At 47.8% G+C, this 15576-nt stretch overlaps 28 non-coding genes across 28 annotated transcripts; 14 read left to right on the plus strand and 14 right to left on the minus strand.

The window, feature by feature from the left end:
* Window positions 1-1120: 1120 nt before the first annotated feature.
* Window positions 1121-1193, plus strand: trnav-aac (transfer RNA valine (anticodon AAC)). Its single transcript has one exon. It is a non-coding gene; the product is annotated as a tRNA-Val (tRNA).
* Window positions 1194-1258: 65 nt separating this feature from the next.
* trnad-guc (transfer RNA aspartic acid (anticodon GUC)) lies at window positions 1259-1330 on the minus strand. The gene has a single exon. It is a non-coding gene; the product is annotated as a tRNA-Asp (tRNA).
* Window positions 1331-1446: 116 nt separating this feature from the next.
* On the plus strand, window positions 1447-1519 carry trnav-cac (transfer RNA valine (anticodon CAC)). Its single transcript has one exon. It is a non-coding gene; the product is annotated as a tRNA-Val (tRNA).
* A 581-nt stretch (window positions 1520-2100) lies between these two features.
* Window positions 2101-2173, plus strand: trnav-aac (transfer RNA valine (anticodon AAC)). The gene has a single exon. It is a non-coding gene; the product is annotated as a tRNA-Val (tRNA).
* A 65-nt stretch (window positions 2174-2238) lies between these two features.
* On the minus strand, window positions 2239-2310 carry trnad-guc (transfer RNA aspartic acid (anticodon GUC)). The gene has a single exon. It is a non-coding gene; the product is annotated as a tRNA-Asp (tRNA).
* Window positions 2311-2426: 116 nt separating this feature from the next.
* Window positions 2427-2499, plus strand: trnav-cac (transfer RNA valine (anticodon CAC)). The gene has a single exon. It is a non-coding gene; the product is annotated as a tRNA-Val (tRNA).
* A 1043-nt stretch (window positions 2500-3542) lies between these two features.
* On the minus strand, window positions 3543-3614 carry trnad-guc (transfer RNA aspartic acid (anticodon GUC)). The gene has a single exon. It is a non-coding gene; the product is annotated as a tRNA-Asp (tRNA).
* Window positions 3615-4057: 443 nt separating this feature from the next.
* On the plus strand, window positions 4058-4130 carry trnav-aac (transfer RNA valine (anticodon AAC)). The gene has a single exon. It is a non-coding gene; the product is annotated as a tRNA-Val (tRNA).
* A 65-nt stretch (window positions 4131-4195) lies between these two features.
* Window positions 4196-4267, minus strand: trnad-guc (transfer RNA aspartic acid (anticodon GUC)). Its single transcript has one exon. It is a non-coding gene; the product is annotated as a tRNA-Asp (tRNA).
* A 254-nt stretch (window positions 4268-4521) lies between these two features.
* On the minus strand, window positions 4522-4593 carry trnad-guc (transfer RNA aspartic acid (anticodon GUC)). The gene has a single exon. It is a non-coding gene; the product is annotated as a tRNA-Asp (tRNA).
* Window positions 4594-4709: 116 nt separating this feature from the next.
* trnav-cac (transfer RNA valine (anticodon CAC)) lies at window positions 4710-4782 on the plus strand. The gene has a single exon. It is a non-coding gene; the product is annotated as a tRNA-Val (tRNA).
* A 1043-nt stretch (window positions 4783-5825) lies between these two features.
* On the minus strand, window positions 5826-5897 carry trnad-guc (transfer RNA aspartic acid (anticodon GUC)). The gene has a single exon. It is a non-coding gene; the product is annotated as a tRNA-Asp (tRNA).
* Window positions 5898-6479: 582 nt separating this feature from the next.
* On the minus strand, window positions 6480-6551 carry trnad-guc (transfer RNA aspartic acid (anticodon GUC)). Its single transcript has one exon. It is a non-coding gene; the product is annotated as a tRNA-Asp (tRNA).
* A 443-nt stretch (window positions 6552-6994) lies between these two features.
* Window positions 6995-7067, plus strand: trnav-aac (transfer RNA valine (anticodon AAC)). Its single transcript has one exon. It is a non-coding gene; the product is annotated as a tRNA-Val (tRNA).
* Window positions 7068-7132: 65 nt separating this feature from the next.
* On the minus strand, window positions 7133-7204 carry trnad-guc (transfer RNA aspartic acid (anticodon GUC)). Its single transcript has one exon. It is a non-coding gene; the product is annotated as a tRNA-Asp (tRNA).
* Window positions 7205-7320: 116 nt separating this feature from the next.
* Window positions 7321-7393, plus strand: trnav-cac (transfer RNA valine (anticodon CAC)). The gene has a single exon. It is a non-coding gene; the product is annotated as a tRNA-Val (tRNA).
* Window positions 7394-8301: 908 nt separating this feature from the next.
* trnav-aac (transfer RNA valine (anticodon AAC)) lies at window positions 8302-8374 on the plus strand. Its single transcript has one exon. It is a non-coding gene; the product is annotated as a tRNA-Val (tRNA).
* Window positions 8375-8438: 64 nt separating this feature from the next.
* trnad-guc (transfer RNA aspartic acid (anticodon GUC)) lies at window positions 8439-8510 on the minus strand. The gene has a single exon. It is a non-coding gene; the product is annotated as a tRNA-Asp (tRNA).
* A 2076-nt stretch (window positions 8511-10586) lies between these two features.
* Window positions 10587-10659, plus strand: trnav-aac (transfer RNA valine (anticodon AAC)). The gene has a single exon. It is a non-coding gene; the product is annotated as a tRNA-Val (tRNA).
* Window positions 10660-10724: 65 nt separating this feature from the next.
* On the minus strand, window positions 10725-10796 carry trnad-guc (transfer RNA aspartic acid (anticodon GUC)). The gene has a single exon. It is a non-coding gene; the product is annotated as a tRNA-Asp (tRNA).
* Window positions 10797-11705: 909 nt separating this feature from the next.
* Window positions 11706-11777, minus strand: trnad-guc (transfer RNA aspartic acid (anticodon GUC)). The gene has a single exon. It is a non-coding gene; the product is annotated as a tRNA-Asp (tRNA).
* Window positions 11778-12220: 443 nt separating this feature from the next.
* On the plus strand, window positions 12221-12293 carry trnav-aac (transfer RNA valine (anticodon AAC)). Its single transcript has one exon. It is a non-coding gene; the product is annotated as a tRNA-Val (tRNA).
* A 65-nt stretch (window positions 12294-12358) lies between these two features.
* Window positions 12359-12430, minus strand: trnad-guc (transfer RNA aspartic acid (anticodon GUC)). The gene has a single exon. It is a non-coding gene; the product is annotated as a tRNA-Asp (tRNA).
* A 116-nt stretch (window positions 12431-12546) lies between these two features.
* trnav-cac (transfer RNA valine (anticodon CAC)) lies at window positions 12547-12619 on the plus strand. The gene has a single exon. It is a non-coding gene; the product is annotated as a tRNA-Val (tRNA).
* A 908-nt stretch (window positions 12620-13527) lies between these two features.
* trnav-aac (transfer RNA valine (anticodon AAC)) lies at window positions 13528-13600 on the plus strand. The gene has a single exon. It is a non-coding gene; the product is annotated as a tRNA-Val (tRNA).
* Window positions 13601-13665: 65 nt separating this feature from the next.
* trnad-guc (transfer RNA aspartic acid (anticodon GUC)) lies at window positions 13666-13737 on the minus strand. Its single transcript has one exon. It is a non-coding gene; the product is annotated as a tRNA-Asp (tRNA).
* Window positions 13738-15287: 1550 nt separating this feature from the next.
* trnad-guc (transfer RNA aspartic acid (anticodon GUC)) lies at window positions 15288-15359 on the minus strand. Its single transcript has one exon. It is a non-coding gene; the product is annotated as a tRNA-Asp (tRNA).
* Window positions 15360-15475: 116 nt separating this feature from the next.
* On the plus strand, window positions 15476-15548 carry trnav-cac (transfer RNA valine (anticodon CAC)). Its single transcript has one exon. It is a non-coding gene; the product is annotated as a tRNA-Val (tRNA).
* The last annotated feature ends 28 nt before the right edge of the window (window positions 15549-15576 follow it).

Genomic DNA, 15576 nt, shown 5'->3' on the forward strand with positions numbered 1-15576 from the left:
TACTATCCACTATACTAACGAGGAAAGGGCTCTGTGCTTGCTACCTGGACAGGCGTAGAGGGAAAACTGTCACTAAAATCGGGAATGCCAGACAGCTATGCTGTTTGCCAATCCTGCCAACAGGATAAACGCCAGTGTCTGTTTCCATGGTGTAGTGGTTATCACATTCGGCTCACACGCGAAAGGTTCCCAACTCGAAACAGGGTGGGAAACAGGGTAATTTTCTTTGTATTTGCAATGAAAACTGAGTATCCAAAAAGCAAAACACACAGGGACCACCTCCCCGTTGGGGAATCGAACCCCAGTCTTCCGCGTGACAGGAGGAGATACTATCCACTATACTAACGAGGAAAGGATTCTGTGCTTGAGACCTGGACAGGCGTAGAGGTAAAACTGTCACTAAACGTGAATGCCAGACAGCTATGCTGTTTGCCAATCCTGCCAACAGGATAAACGCCAGCGTCTGTTTCCATGGTGTAGTGGTTATCACATTCGGCTCACACGCGGAAGTTTCCCAACTCGAAACAGGGTGGGAAACAGGCTAATTTTCTTTGTATTTGCAATGAAAACTGAGTATCCAAAAAGCAAAACACACAGGCACCACCTCCCCGTTGGGGAATCGAACCCCAGTCTTCCGCGTGACAGGAGGAGATACTATCCACTATACTAACGAGGAAAGGATTCTGTGCTTGCGACCTGGACAGGCGTAGAGGTAAAACTGTCACTAAACTTGTGAATGCCAGACAGCTATGCTGTTTGCCAATCCTGCCAACAGGATAAACGCCAGTGTCTGTTTCCATGGTGTAGTGGTTATCACATTCGGCTCACACGCGAAAGGTTCCCAACTCGAAACAGGGTGGGAAACAGGGTAATTTTCTTTGTATTTGCAATGAAAACTGAGTATCCAAAAATTGAATTGCACCTGCACTCACCTCGCCTTCAGGGAATCTAACCACAGTCTTGCGCGTGACAGGCAGAGATACTATCCACTATACTAACGAGGAAAGGACTCTGTGCTTGCTACCTGGACAGGCGTAGAGGGAAAACTGTCACTAAAATCGGGAATGCCAGACAGCTATGCTGTTTGCCAATCCGGCCAACAGAGTAAACGCCAGTGTCCGTTTCCATGGTGTAGTGGTTATCACATTCGCCTAACACGTGAAAGGTCCCCAGCTCGAAACCGGGTGGAAACTTGGCAATTTTCTTTGAATTTGCAATGAAAACTGAGTATCCAAAAAGCAAAACACACAGGCACCACCTCCCCGTTGGGGAATCGAACCCCAGTCTTCCGCGTGACAGGCGGAGATACTATCCACTATACTAACGAGGAAAGGACTCTGTGCTTGCTACCTGGACAGGCGTAGAGGGAAAACTGTCACTAAAATCGGGAATGCAAGACAGCTATGCCGTTTGCCAATCCTGCCAACAGGATAAACGCCAGTGTCTGTTTCCATGGTGTAGTGGTTATCACATTCGCCTCACACGCGAAAGGTCCCCAGCTCGAAACCGGGTGGAAACTTGGCAATTTTCTTTGAATTTGCAATGAAAACTGAGTATCCAAAAATACAATAGCACAGGTACCAAGTGCCCGTTGGGGCATCTCACCCCAGTCTTCCGCGTGACAGGAGAAGATACTATCCACAATACTAACGAGGAAAGGACTCTGTGTTTGCTACCTGGACAGGCATAGAAGGAAAACTGTCACTAAAATAGGGAATGCCAGACAGCTATGCTGTTTTCCAATCCTGCCAACAGGATAAACACCAGCGTCTGTTTCCATGGTGTAGTGGTTATCACATTCGGCTCACACGCGGAAGGTTCCCAACTCGAAACAGGGTGGGAAACAGGGTAATTTTCTTTGTATTTGCAATGAAAACTGAGTATCCAAAAATTGAATTGCACCTGCACTCACCTCGCCTTCAGGGAATCTAACCACAGTCTTGCGCGTGACAGGCAGAGATACTGTCCACTATACTAACGAGGAAAGGACTCTGTGCTTGCTACCTGGACAGGCGTAGAGGGAAAACTGTCACTAAAATCGGGAATGCCAGACAGCTATGCTGTTTGCCAATCCGGCCAACAGAGTAAACGCCAGTGTCCGTTTCCATGGTGTAGTGGTTATCACATTCGCCTAACACGCGAAAGGTCCCCAGCTCGAAACCGGGTGGAAACTTGGCAATTTTCTTTGAATTTGCAATGAAAACTGAGTATCCAAAAAGCAAAACACACAGGCACCACCTCCCCGTTGGGGAATCGAACCCCAGTCTTCCGCGTGACAGGCGGAGATACTATCCACTATACTAACGAGGAAAGGACTCTGTGCTTGCTACCTGGACAGGCGTAGAGGGAAAACTGTCACTAAAATCGGGAATGCAAGACAGCTATGCCGTTTGCCAATCCTGCCAACAGGATAAACGCCAGTGTCTGTTTCCATGGTGTAGTGGTTATCACATTCGCCTCACACGCGAAAGGTCCCCAGCTCGAAACCGGGTGGAAACTTGGCAATTTTCTTTGAATTTGCAATGAAAACTGAGTATCCAAAAATACAATAGCACAGGTACCAAGTGCCCGTTGGGGCATCTCACCCCAGTCTTCCGCGTGACAGGAGAAGATACTATCCACAATACTAACGAGGAAAGGACTCTGTGTTTGCTACCTGGACAGGCATAGAAGGAAAACTGTCACTAAAATAGGGAATGCCAGACAGCTATGCTGTTTTCCAATCCTGCCAACAGGATAAACACCAGCGTCTGTTTCCATGGTGTAGTGGTTATCACATTCGGCTCACACGCGGAAGGTTCCCAACTCGAAACAGGGTGGGAAACAGGGTAATTTTCTTTGTATTTGCAATGAAAACTGAGTATCCAAAAAGCAAAACACACAGGCACCACCTCCCCGTTGGGGAATCGAACCCCAGTCTTCCGCGTGACAGGAGGAGATACTATCCACTATACTAACGAGGAAAGGACTCTGTGTTTGCTACCTGGACAGGCATAGAAGGAAAACTGTCACTAAAATAGGGAATGCCAGACAGCTATGCTGTTTTCCAATCCTGCCAACAGGATAAACACCAGCGTCTGTTTCCATGGTGTAGTGGTTATCACATTCGGCTCACACGCGGAAGGTTCCCAACTCGAAAAAGGGTGGGAAACAGGGTAATTTTCTTTGTATTTGCAATGAAAACTGAGTATCCAAAAAGCAAAACACACAGGCACCACCTCCCCGTTGGGGAATCGAACCCCAGTCTTCCGCGTGACAGGAGGAGATACTATCCACTATACTAACGACGAAAGGATTCTGTGCTTGCGACCTGGACAGGCTTAGAGGTAAAATTGTCACTAAACTTAATGCCAGACAGCTATGCGGTTTGCCAATCCTGCCAACAGGATAAACGCCAGTGTCTGTTTCCAAGGTGTAGTGGTTATCACATTCGGCTCACACGCGAAAGGTTCCCAACTCGAAACAGGGTGGGAAACAGGGTAATTTTCTTTGTATTTGCAATGAAAACTGAGTGTCCAAAAAGCAAAACACACAGGCACCACCTCCCCGTTGGGGAATCGAACCCCAGTCTTCCGCGTGACAGGCGGAGATACTATCCACTATACTAACGAGGAAAGGACTCTGTGCTTGCTACCTGGACAGGCGTAGAGGGAAAACTGTCACTAAAATCGGGAATGCAAGACAGCTATGCTGTTTGCCAATACTGCCAACAGGATAAACGCCAGAGTCTGTTTCCATGGTGTAGTGGTTATCACATTCTCCTCACAAGCGAAAGGTTCCCAACTCGAAACCGGGTGGGAAACAGGGTAATTTTCTTTGTATTTGCAATGAAAACTGAGTATCCAAAAACTGAATTGCACCTGCACTCACCTCCCTTCAGGGAATCTAACCACAGTCTTGCGCGTGACAGGCAGAGATACTATCCACTATACTAACGAGGAAAGGACTCTGTGCTTGCTACCTGGACAGGCGTAGAGGGAAAACTGTCACTAAAATCGGGAATGCCAGACAGCTATGCTGTTTGCCAATCCGGCCAACAGAGTAAACGCCAGTGTCTGTTTCCATGGTGTAGTGGTTATCACATTCGCCTAACACGCGAAAGGTCCCCAGCTCAAAACCGGGTGGAAACTTGGCAATTTTCTTTGAATTTGCAATGAAAACTGAGTATCCAAAAAGCAAAACACACAGGCACCACCTCCCCGTTGGGGAATCGAACCCCAGTCTTCCGCGTGACAGGCGGAGATACTATCCACTATACTAACGAGGAAAGGACTCTGTGCTTGCTACCTGGACAGGCGTAGAGGGAAAACTGTCACTAAAATCGGGAATGCCAGACAGCTATGCTGTTTGCCAATCCTGCCAACAGAGTAAACGCCAGTGTCTGTTTCCATGGTGTAGTGGTTATCACATTCACCTAACACGCGAAAGGTCCCCAGCTCGAAACCGGGTGGAAACTTGGCAATTTTCTTTGAATTTGCAATGAAAACTGAGTATCCAAAAAGCAAAACACACAGGCACCACCTCCCCGTTGGGGAATCGAACCCCAGTCTTCCGCGTGACAGGCGGAGATACTATCCACTATACTAACGAGGAAAGCACTCTGTGCTTGCTACCTGGACAGGCGTAGAGGGAAAACTGTCACTAAAATCGGGAATGCAAGACAGCTATGCTGTTTGCCAATCCTGCCAACAGGATAAACGCCAGTGTCTGTTTCCATGGTGTAGTGGTTATCACATTCGCCTCACACGCGAAAGGTCCCCAGCTCGAAACCGGGTGGAAACTTGGCAACATTCTTTGAATTTGCAATGAAAACTGAGTATCCAAAAATACAATAGCACAGGTACCAAGTGCCCGTTGGGGCATCTCACCCCAGTCTTCCGCGTGACAGGAGAAGATACTATCCACAATACTAACGAGGAAAGGACTCTGTGTTTGCTACCTGGACAGGCATAGAAGGAAAACTGTCACTAAAATAGGGAATGCCAGACAGCTATGCTGTTTTCCAATCCTGCCAACAGGATAAACACCAGCGTCTGTTTCCATGGTGTAGTGGTTATCACATTCGGCTCACACGCGGAAGGTTCCCAACTCGAAACAGGGTGGGAAACAGGGTAATTTTCTTTGAATTTGCAATGAAAACTGAGTATCCAAAAATACAATAGCACAGGTACCAAGTGCCCGTTGGGGCATCTCACCCCAGTCTTCCGCGTGACAGGAGAAGATACTATCCACAATACTAACGAGGAAAGGACTCTGTGTTTGCTACCTGGACAGGCATAGAAGGAAAACTGTCACTAAAATAGGGAATGCCAGACAGCTATGCTGTTTTCCAATCCTGCCAACAGGATAAACACCAGCGTCTGTTTCCATGGTGTAGTGGTTATCACATTCGGCTCACACGCGGAAGGTTCCCAACTCGGAAAAGGGTGGGAAACAGGGTAATTTTCTTTGTATTTGCAATGAAAACTGAGTATCCAAAAAGCAAAACACACAGGCACCACCTCCCCGTTGGGGAATCGAACCCCAGTCTTCCGCGTGACAGGAGGAGATACTATCCACTATACTAACGACGAAAGGATTCTGTGCTTGCGACCTGGACAGGCGTAGAGGTAAAATTGTCACTAAACTTAATGCCAGACAGCTATGCGGTTTGCCAATCCTGCCAACAGGATAAACGCCAGTGTCTGTTTCCATGGTGTAGTGGTTATCACATTCGGCTCACACGCGAAAGGTTCCCAACTCGAAACAGGGTGGGAAACAGGGTAATTTTCTTTGTATTTGCAATGAAAACTGAGTGTCCAAAAAGCAAAACACACAGGCACCACCTCCCCGTTGGGGAATCGAACCCCAGTCTTCCGCGTGACAGGCGGAGATACTATCCACTATACTAACGAGGAAAGGACTCTGTGCTTGCTACCTGGACAGGCGTAGAGGGAAAACTGTCACTAAAATCGGGAATGCAAGACAGCTATGCTGTTTGCCAATACTGCCAACAGGATAAACGCCAGTGTCTGTTTCCATGGTGTAGTGGTTATCACATTTTCCTCACAAGTGAAAGGTTCCCAACTCGAAACCGGGTGGGAAACAGGGTAATTTTCTTTGTATTTGCAATGAAAACTGAGTATCCAAAAACTGAATTGCACCTGCACTCACCTCCCCTTCAGGGAATCTAACCACAGTCTTGCGCGTGACAGGCAGAGATACTATCCACTATACTAACGAGGAAAGGACTCTGTGCTTGCTACCTGGACAGGCGTAGAGGGAAAACTGTCACTAAAATCGGGAATGCCAGACAGCTATGCTGTTTGCCAATCCGGCCAACAGAGTAAACGCCAGTGTCTGTTTCCATGGTGTAGTGGTTATCACATTTGCCTAACAAGTGAAAGGTCCCCAGCTCGAAACCGGGTGGAAACTTGGCAATTTTCTTTGAATTTGCAATGAAAACTGAGTATCCAAAAAGCAAAACACACAGGCACCACCTCCCCGTTGGGGAATCGAACCCCAGTCTTCCGCGTGACAGGCGGAGATACTATCCACTATACTAACGAGGAAAGGATTCTGTGCTTGCAACCTGGACAGGCGTAGAGGTAAAACTGTCACTAAACTTGTGAATGCCAGACAGCTATGCTGTTTGCCAATCCTGCCAACAGGATAAACGCCAGCGTCTGTTTCCATGGTGTAGTGGTTATCACATTCGGCTCACACGCGGAAGGTTCCCAACTCGAAACAGGGTGGGAAACAGGGTAATTTTCTTTGTATTTGCAATGAAAACTGAGTATCCAAAAAGCAAAACACACAGGCACCACCTCCCCGTTGGGGAATCGAACCCCAGTCTTCCGCGTGACAGGAGGAGATACTATCCACTATACTAACGAGGAAAGGATTCTGTGCTTGTGACCTGGACAGGCGTAGAGGGAAAACTGTCACTAAAATCGGGAATGCCAGACAGCTATGCTGTTTGCCAATCCTGCCAACAGAGTAAACGCCAGTGTCTGTTTCCATGGTGTAGTGGTTATCACATTCGCCTAACACGCGAAAGGTCCCCAGCTCGAAACCGGGTGGAAACTTGGCAATTTTCTTTGAATTTGCAATGAAAACTGAGTATCCAAAAAGCAAAACACACAGGCACCACCTCCCCGTTGGGGAATCGAACCCCAGTCTTCCGCGTGACAGGCGGAGATACTATCCACTATACTAACGAGGAAAGCACTCTGTGCTTGCTACCTGGACAGGCGTAGAGGGAAAACTGTCACTAAAATCGGGAATGCAAGACAGCTATGCTGTTTGCCAATCCTGCCAACAGGATAAACGCCAGTGTCTGTTTCCATGGTGTAGTGGTTATCACATTCGCCTCACACGCGAAAGGTCCCCAGCTCGAAACCGGGTGGAAACTTGGCAACATTCTTTGAATTTGCAATGAAAATTGAGTATCCAAAAATACAATAGCACAGGTACCAAGTGCCCGTTGGGGCATCTCACCCCAGTCTTCCGCGTGACAGGAGAAGATACTATCCACAATACTAACGAGGAAAGGACTCTGTGTTTGCTACCTGGACAGGCATAGAAGGAAAACTGTCACTAAAATAGGGAATGCCAGACAGCTATGCTGTTTTCCAATCCTGCCAACAGGATAAACACCAGCGTCTGTTTCCATGGTGTAGTGGTTATCACATTCGGCTCACACGCGGAAGGTTCCCAACTCGAAACAGGGTGGGAAACAGGGTAATTTTCTTTGTATTTGCAATGAAAACTGAGTATCCAAAAAGCAAAACACACAGGCACCACCTCCCCGTTGGGGAATCGAACCCCAGTCTTCCGCGTGACAGGAGGAGATACTATCCACTATACTAACGAGGAAAGGACTCTGTGTTTGCTACCTGGACAGGCATAGAAGGAAAACTGTCACTAAAATAGGGAATGCCAGACAGCTATGCTGTTTTCCAATCCTGCCAACAGGATAAACACCAGCGTCTGTTTCCATGGTGTAGTGGTTATCACATTCGGCTCACACGCGGAAGGTTCCCAACTCGAAACCGGGTGGGAAACAGGGTAATTTTCTTTGTATTTGCAATGAAAACTGAGTATCCAAAAACTGAATTGCACCTGCACTCACCTCCCCTTCAGGGAATCTAACCACAGTCTTGCGCGTGACAGGCAGAGATACTATCCACTATACTAACGAGGAAAGGACTCTGTGCTTGCTACCTGGACAGGCGTAGAGGGAAAACTGTCACTAAAATCGGGAATGCCAGACAGCTATGCTGTTTGCCAATCCGGCCAACAGAGTAAATGCCAGTGTCTGTTTCCATGGTGTAGTGGTTATCACATTCGCCTAACACGCGAAAGGTCCCCAGCTCGAAACCGGGTGGAAACTTGAAATTTTCTTTGAATTTGCAATGAAAACTGAGTATCCAAAAAGCAAAACACACAGGCACCACCTCCCCGTTGGGGAATCGAACCCCAGTCTTCCGCGTGACAGGCGGAGATACTATCCACTATACTAACGAGGAAAGGACTCTGTGCTTGCTACCTGGACAGGCGTAGAGGGAAAACTGTCACTAAAATCGGGAATGCCAGACAGCTATGCTGTTTGCCAATCCTGCCAACAGGATAAACGCCAGCGTCTGTTTCCATGGTGTAGTGGTTATCACATTCGGCTCACACGCGGAAGGTTCCCAACTCGAAACAGGTTGGGAAACAGGGTAATTTTCTTTGTATTTGCAATGAAAACTGAGTATCCAAAAAGCAAAACACACAGGCACCACCTCCCCGTTGGGGAATCGAACCCCAGTCTTCCGCGTGACAGGAGGAGATACTATCCACTATACTAACGAGGAAAGGACTCTGTGCTTGCTACCTGGACAGGCGTAGAGGGAAAACTGTCACTAAAATCGGGAATGCCAGACAGCTATGCTGTTTGCCAATCCTGCCAACAGGATAAACGCCAGTGTCTGTTTCCATGGTGTAGTGGTTATCACATTCGGCTCACACGCGAAAGGTTCCCAACTCGAAACAGGGTGGGAAACAGGGTAATTTTCTTTGTATTTGCAATGAAAACTGAGTATCCAAAAAGCAAAACACACAGGGACCACCTCCCCGTTGGGGAATCGAACCCCAGTCTTCCGCGTGACAGGAGGAGATACTATCCACTATACTAACGAGGAAAGGATTCTGTGCTTGAGACCTGGACAGGCGTAGAGGTAAAACTGTCACTAAACGTGAATGCCAGACAGCTATGCTGTTTGCCAATCCTGCCAACAGGATAAACGCCAGCGTCTGTTTCCATGGTGTAGTGGTTATCACATTCGGCTCACACGCGGAAGTTTCCCAACTCGAAACAGGGTGGGAAACAGGGTAATTTTCTTTGTATTTGCAATGAAAACTGAGTATCCAAAAAGCAAAACACACAGGCACCACCTCCCCGTTGGGGAATCGAACCCCAGTCTTCCGCGTGACAGGAGGAGATACTATCCACTATACTAACGAGGAAAGGATTCTGTGCTTGCGACCTGGACAGGCGTAGAGGTAAAACTGTCACTAAACTTGTGAATGCCAGACAGCTATGCTGTTTGCCAATCCTGCCAACAGGATAAACGCCAGTGTCTGTTTCCATGGTGTAGTGGTTATCACATTCGGCTCACACGCGAAAGGTTCCCAACTCGAAACAGGGTGGGAAACAGGGTAATTTTCTTTGTATTTGCAATGAAAACTGAGTATCCAAAAATTGAATTGCACCTGCACTCACCTCGCCTTCAGGGAATCTAACCACAGTCTTGCGCGTGACAGGCAGAGATACTATCCACTATACTAACGAGGAAAGGACTCTGTGCTTGCTACCTGGACAGGCGTAGAGGGAAAACTGTCACTAAAATCGGGAATGCCAGACAGCTATGCTGTTTGCCAATCCGGCCAACAGAGTAAACGCCAGTGTCCATTTCCATGGTGTAGTGGTTATCACATTCGCCTAACACGCGAAAGGTCCCCAGCTCGAAACCGGGTGGAAACTTGGAAATTTTCTTTGAATTTGCAATGAAAACTGAGTATCCAAAAAGCAAAACACACAGGCACACCTCCCCGTTGGGGAATCGAACCCCAGTCTTCCGCGTGACAGGAGGAGATACTATCCACTATACTAACGAGGAAAGGACTCTGTGTTTGCTACCTGGACAGGCATAGAAGGAAAACTGTCACTAAAATAGGGAATGCCAGACAGCTATGCTGTTTTCCAATCCTGCCAACAGGATAAACACCAGCGTCTGTTTCCATGGTGTAGTGGTTATCACATTCGGCTCACACGCGGAAGGTTCCCAACTCGAAACCGGGTGGGAAACAGGGTAATTTTCTTTGTATTTGCAATGAAAACTGAGTATCCAAAAACTGAATTGCACCTGCACTCACCTCCCCTTCAGGGAATCTAACCACAGTCTTGCGCGTGACAGGCAGAGATACTATCCACTATACTAACGAGGAAAGGACTCTGTGCTTGCTACCTGGACAGGCGTAGAGGGAAAACTGTCACTAAAATCGGGAATGCCAGACAGCTATGCTGTTTGCCAATCCGGCCAACAGAGTAAACGCCAGTGTCTGTTTCCATGGTGTAGTGGTTATCACATTCGCCTAACACGCGAAAGGTCCCCAGCTCGAAACCGGGTGGAAACTTGGAAATTTTCTTTGAATTTGCAATGAAAACTGAGTATCCAAAAAGCAAAACACACAGGCACCACCTCCCCGTTGGGGAATCGAACCCCAGTCTTCCGCGTGACAGGCGGAGATACTATCCACTATACTAACGAGGAAAGGACTCTGTGCTTGCTACCTGGACAGGCGTAGAGGGAAAACTGTCACTAAAATCGGGAATGCCAGACAGCTATGCTGTTTGCCAATCCTGCCAACAGGATAAACGCCAGCGTCTGTTTCCATGGTGTAGTGGTTATCACATTCGGCTCACACGCGGAAGGTTCCCAACTCGAAACAGGTTGGGAAACAGGGTAATTTTCTTTGTATTTGCAATGAAAACTGAGTATCCAAAAAGCAAAACACACAGGCACCACCTCCCCGTTGGGGAATCGAACCCCAGTCTTCCGCGTGACAGGAGGAGATACTATCCACTATACTAACGAGGAAAGGACTCTGTGCTTGCTACCTGGACAGGCGTAGAGGGAAAACTGTCACTAAAATCGGGAATGCAAGACAGCTATGCTGTTTGCCAATACTGCCAACAGGATAAACGCCAGTGTCTGTTTCCATGGTGTAGTGGTTATCACATTTTCCTCACAAGTGAAAGGTTCCCAACTCGAAACCGGGTGGGAAACAGGGTAATTTTCTTTGTATTTGCAATGAAAACTGAGTATCCAAAAACTGAATTGCACCTGCACTCACCTCCCCTTCAGGGAATCTAACCACAGTCTTGCGCGTGACAGGCAGAGATACTATCCACTATACTAACGAGGAAAGGACTCTGTGCTTGCTACCTGGACAGGCGTAGAGGGAAAACTGTCACTAAAATCGGGAATGCCAGACAGCTATGCTGTTTGCCAATCCGGCCAACAGAGTAAACGCCAGTGTCTGTTTCCATGGTGTAGTGGTTATCACATTTGCCTAACAAGTGAAAGGTCCCCAGCTCGAAACCGGGTGGAAACTTGGCAATTTTCTTTGAATTTGCAATGAAAACTGAGTATCCAAAAAGCAAAACACACAGGCACCACCTCCCCGTTGGGGAATCGAACCCCAGTCTTCCGCGTGACAGGCGGAGATACTATCCACTATACTAACGAGGAAAGGATTCTGTGCTTGCAACCTGGACAGGCGTAGAGGTAAAACTGTCACTAAACTTGTGAATGCCAGACAGCTATGCTGTTTGCCAATCCTGCCAACAGGATAAACGCCAGCGTCTGTTTCCATGGTGTAGTGGTTATCACATTCGGCTCACACGCGGAAGGTTCCCAACTCGAAACAGGGTGGGAAACAGGGTAATTTTCTTTGTATTTGCAATGAAAACTGAGTATCCAAAAAGCAAAACACACAGGCACCACCTCCCCGTTGGGGAATCGAACCCCAGTCTTCCGCGTGACAGGAGGAGATACTATCCACTATACTAACGAGGAAAGGATTCTGTGCTTGTGACCTGGACAGGCGTAGAGGGAAAACTGTCACTAAAATCGGGAATGCCAGACAGCTATGCTGTTTGCCAATCCTGCCAACAGAGTAAACGCCAGTGTCTGTTTCCATGGTGTAGTGGTTATCACATTCGCCTAACACGCGAAAGGTCCCCAGCTCGAAACCGGGTGGAAACTTGGCAATTTTCTTTGAATTTGCAATGAAAACTGAGTATCCAAAAAGCAAAACACACAGGCACCACCTCCCCGTTGGGGAATCGAACCCCAGTCTTCCGCGTGACAGGCGGAGATACTATCCACTATACTAACGAGGAAAGCACTCTGTGCTTGCTACCTGGACAGGCGTAGAGGGAAAACTGTCACTAAAATCGGGAATGCAAGACAGCTATGCTGTTTGCCAATCCTGCCAACAGGATAAACGCCAGTGTCTGTTTCCATGGTGTAGTGGTTATCACATTCGCCTCACACGCGAAAGGTCCCCAGCTCGAAACCGGGTGGAAACTTGGCAACATTCTTTGAATTTGCAATGAAAACTGAGTATCCAAAAATACAATAGCACAGGTACCAAGTGCCCGTTGGGGCATCTCACCCCAGTCTTCCGCGTGACAGGAGAAGATACTATCCACAATACTAACGAGGAAAGGACTCTGTGTTTGCTACCTGGACAGGCATAGAAGGAAAACTGTCACTAAAATAGGGAATGCCAGACAGCTATGCTGTTTTCCAATCCTGCCAACAGGATAAACACCAGCGTCTGTTTCCATGGTGTAGTGGTTATCACATTCGGCTCACACGCGGAAGGTTCCCAACTCGAAACAGGGTGGGAAACAGGGTAATTTTCTTTGTATTTGCAATGAAAACTGAGTATCCAAAAAGCAAAACACACAGGCACCACCTCCCCGTTGGGGAATCGAACCCCAGTCTTCCGCGTGACAGGAGGAGATACTATCCACTATACTAACGAGGAAAGGACTCTGTGTTTGCTACCTGGACAGGCATAGAAGGAAAACTGTCACTAAAATAGGGAATGCCAGACAGCTATGCTGTTTTCCAATCCTGCCAACAGGATAAACACCAGCGTCTGTTTCCATGGTGTAGTGGTTATCACATTCGGCTCACACGCGGAAGGTTCCCAACTCGAAACCGGGTGGGAAACAGGGTAATTTTCTTTGTATTTGCAATGAAAACTGAGTATCCAAAAACTGAATTGCACCTGCACTCACCTCCCCTTCAGGGAATCTAACCACAGTCTTGCGCGTGACAGGCAGAGATACTATCCACTATACTAACGAGGAAAGGACTCTGTGCTTGCTACCTGGACAGGCGTAGAGGGAAAACTGTCACTAAAATCGGGAATGCCAGACAGCTATGCTGTTTGCCAATCCGGCCAACAGAGTAAACGCCAGTGTCTGTTTCCATGGTGTAGTGGTTATCACATTCGCCTAACACGCGAAAGGTCCCCAGCTCGAAACCGGGTGGAAACTTGGAAATTTTCTTTGAATTTGCAATGAAAACTGAGTATCCAAAAAGCAAAACACACAGGCACCACCTCCCCGTTGGGGAATCGAACCCCAGTCTTCCGCGTGACAGGCGGAGATACTATCCACTATACTAACGAGGAAAGGACTCTGTGCTTGCTACCTGGACAGGCGTAGAGGGAAAACTGTCACTAAAATCGGGAATGCCAGACAGCTATGCTGTTTGCCAATCCTGCCAACAGGATAAACGCCAGCGTCTGTTTCCATGGTGTAGTGGTTATCACATTCGGCTCACACGCGGAAGGTTCCCAACTCGAAACAGGTTGGGAAACAGGGTAATTTTCTTTGTATTTGCAATGAAAACTGAGTATCCAAAAAGCAAAACACACAGGCACCACCTCCCCGTTGGGGAATCGAACCCCAGTCTTCCGCGTGACAGGAGGAGATACTATCCACTATACTAACGAGGAAAGGACTCTGTGCTTGCTACCTGGACAGGCGTAGAGGGAAAACTGTCACTAAAATCGGGAATGCCAGACAGCTATGCTGTTTGCCAATCCTGCCAACAGGATAAACGCCAGTGTCTGTTTCCATGGTGTAGTGGTTATCACATTCGGCTCACACGCGAAAGGTTCCCAACTCGAAACAGGGTGGGAAACAGGGTAATTTTCTTTGTATTTGCAATGAAAACTGAGTATCCAAAAAGCAAAACACACAGGGACCACCTCCCCGTTGGGGAATCGAACCCCAGTCTTCCGCGTGACAGGAGGAGATACTATCCACTATACTAACGAGGAAAGGATTCTGTGCTTGAGACCTGGACAGGCGTAGAGGTAAAACTGTCACTAAACGTGAATGCCAGACAGCTATGCTGTTTGCCAATCCTGCCAACAGGATAAACGCCAGCGTCTGTTTCCATGGTGTAGTGGTTATCACATTCGGCTCACACGCGGAAGTTTCCCAACTCGAAACAGGGTGGGAAACAGGGTAATTTTCTTTGTATTTGCAATGAAAACTGAGTATCCAAAAAGCAAAACACACAGGCACCACCTCCCCGTTGGGGAATCGAACCCCAGTCTTCCGCGTGACAGGAGGAGATACTATCCACTATACTAACGAGGAAAGGATTCTGTGCTTGCGACCTGGACAGGCGTAGAGGTAAAACTGTCACTAAACTTGTGAATGCCAGACAGCGATGCTGTTTGCCAATCCTGCCAACAGGATAAACGCCAGTGTCTGTTTCCATGGTGTAGTGGTTATCACATTCGGCTCACACGCGAAAGGTTCCCAACTCGAAACAGGGTGGGAAACAGGGTAATTTTCTTTGTATTTGCAATGAAAACTGAGTATCCAAAAATTGAATTGCACCTGCACTCACCTCGCCTTCAGGGAATCTAACCACAGTCTTGCGCGTGACAGGCAGAGATACTATCCACTATACTAACGAGGAAAGGACTCTGTGCTTGCTACCTGGACAGGCGTAGAGGGAAAACTGTCACTAAAATCGGGAATGCCAGACAGCTATGCTGTTTGCCAATCCGGCCAACAGAGTAAACGCCAGTGTCCATTTCCATGGTGTAGTGGTTATCACATTCGCCTAACACGCGAAAGGTCCCCGGGTGGAAACTTGGCAATTTTCTTTGAATTTGCAATGAAAACTGAGTATCCAAAAAGCAAAACACACAGGCACCACCTCCCCGTTGGGGAATCGAACCCCAGTCTTCCGCGTGACAGGCGGAGATACTATCCACTATACTAACGAGGAAAGGACTCTGTGCTTGCTACCTGGACAGGCGTAGAGGGAAAACTGTCACTAAAATCGGGAATGCAAGACAGCTATGCCGTTTGCCAATCCTGCCAACAGGATAAACGCCAGTGTCTGTTTCCATGGTGTAGTGGTTATCACATTCGCCTCACACGCGAAAGGTCCCCAGCTCGAAACCGGGTGGAAACTTGGCAATTTTCTTTGAATTTGCAATGAA

This window comes from Festucalex cinctus, chromosome 19, assembly GCF_051991245.1.
Source record: "Festucalex cinctus isolate MCC-2025b chromosome 19, RoL_Fcin_1.0, whole genome shotgun sequence".
Classification (NCBI taxonomy): domain Eukaryota; kingdom Metazoa; phylum Chordata; class Actinopteri; order Syngnathiformes; family Syngnathidae; genus Festucalex; species Festucalex cinctus.